This window comes from Echinops telfairi, unplaced genomic scaffold, assembly GCF_000313985.2.
Source record: "Echinops telfairi isolate 266 unplaced genomic scaffold, ASM31398v2 ScPeMD7_7469;HRSCAF=8507_0, whole genome shotgun sequence".
In the NCBI taxonomy this organism is placed as follows: Eukaryota; Metazoa; Chordata; class Mammalia; order Afrosoricida; family Tenrecidae; genus Echinops; species Echinops telfairi.
The window spans coordinates 69,162,758-69,164,684 of NW_022111372.1; the positions used below are offsets into that span (position 1 = coordinate 69,162,758).

The window sequence follows — 1,927 nt, forward strand, 5'->3', positions numbered from 1 at the left end:
TGAAACCACAATCAATGCTCATGGAAGCAATAGTCAGGAGATAAAAAGATATACTGCATTAGGGAAACTTCTGCACAAGACCTCTTTAGAGTATTGAAGAACAAAGATGTTTTTTTGAGAACTAAAATGTGCCTAACCCAAGCCATAATATTTCACTTTGCTTCATGTGCATGTGAAAGTTGGACATTGAATAATAAAGATTTAAGAAGAATCCATGCATTTAAATTGTAGTGCTAGAGAAGATTGTTGAAAATACCATGAACTACTACAAGAAAAAAATGATCTGTGTTAGAAGTAAGGCCAGAGTGCTCCTTAGAAGCAAGGACGACAAGACTTTGTCTAACATGCTTTAAACATGTTGTCAGGAGAGAACCGTCCCTGGAGAAGGCATCATGTTTGGTAAAGTGGAAGGGTGGGGAAAAGAAGAAGGTCTTTGGCGAGATAGAATGACCCAGTGGCTACATCAATGGGATCAGCCATAAGAACAATTGTGAGGATGGTGCAGGACTGTGCAGTGTTTTGCTCTGTTGTGCAGAGGGTCATCGTGGGTGGGAACTGACTCAATGTCACCTAACAACAACAACAGCAACAGAATTCAGTACATGGTAATAAAATAATAATAAATTATAAATTATCGGGAGAGGGGGAAAGGGGGAGGGAAGGGGAAAAATGAGCTGACACCAGGGGCTCCAGTGGAAAGTGGGTGTTGTTAGAATGATGAAGTCAACATATGTACTAAAGTGCTGGACACAGGTGACGCATGTACAGATTGTGATGAGTTGTATGAGCCCCTAATAAAATGATTATTTAAATAAAAATTTTTAAAAAATTATTCAATATATGGATTGTTTCCTAACAAAACGTGGCTAAACATATCTCCATGATCATTGAGCAGCTGCAGACAAGTTTCAATAATACATTTATATCAGTTTGGTTACAGTGCCTTCCAATAGAGGTCCAATCAAAACATTGACTTCCAAGAGTGATCAGCTGGGCCAGTTAAATTCAAGGCAGACAAGTCAGGTTGGAAAGTTATGAAGACTTTGGAGAGATTCCAAAGGTTGTTCATGGTGGTTTATTATGAAGAATTTTAAAGTAAATTGAAAAAATGAATTGGTAGGATAAATAGGACAGGAAAATTCTATCAGGGAATTCATCTCCCAATCATGATAGTGCACTTGTTCATAATTTGAAGGTAGTAATGGTTATCTTACAAGAATTTAGTTGGGAAACCTTATCCCATTGTCTCTATAACCCTGATTTTTCTCTCTAGAGTTCTTTATATCCCCTAAGCTCAAAGAACACTGGAAAGGAACACAGCCTAAGTCCTTCAAGGACATCACAGTTTTGCGATGTGGCATAAGTAGAAGGGCACATAAGTCTCCGGGGAGCATGAGAGAGATGGAAACACCGACTTCAGATGTACATTCAACTAGACGGTAGCTTTACGTTTTTAAGAGTTCTTTTTTCTCTTAACTTCTATAATTTAGTCATTTGTTTTTTACTTACCTTGGAATATTTGGGCAGAATGGAAGTACATCCAGCTGAGGCAGTAACCTCGGTCTTCCAATGGCTAAGTTAAATCAATATCTATTGATATATGGCTATTGCCATATATTTTTGAAAAAATAAATAAATGCTGCAACATATAAACTCACCATATAAACTTTTCTGTTCCAGAATACTATAACTCTGATGTTTCTTGAATCAAAGAAAATAGTTAGATACATTTCAAAGAATGCAATAAAAGTAGTTGCCATTCTGTAATGCTGTTTAAAATTGTGTGGGAAGAAAATCACCATTGCTAAAACCAGAATCATAGCTAAACATTGTTCCCTTCTGTAGGGGGCTTTGATTTAATTAATTTTTTTATAGCTGACTTAAATCAGATTTGGGTTGTTAGGCTGTGATCCAAGAAGAGCATTAT

At 36.7% G+C, this 1,927-nt stretch overlaps 1 protein-coding gene across 1 annotated transcript in view; it reads left to right on the forward strand.

Moving 5' to 3' along the window:
• The window catches only part of GABRB2 (gamma-aminobutyric acid type A receptor subunit beta2), a 282,556-nt gene that overhangs the window by 127,375 nt on the left and 153,254 nt on the right, over positions 1–1,927 (forward strand). The gene's annotated exons all lie outside the window — the stretch shown is intronic.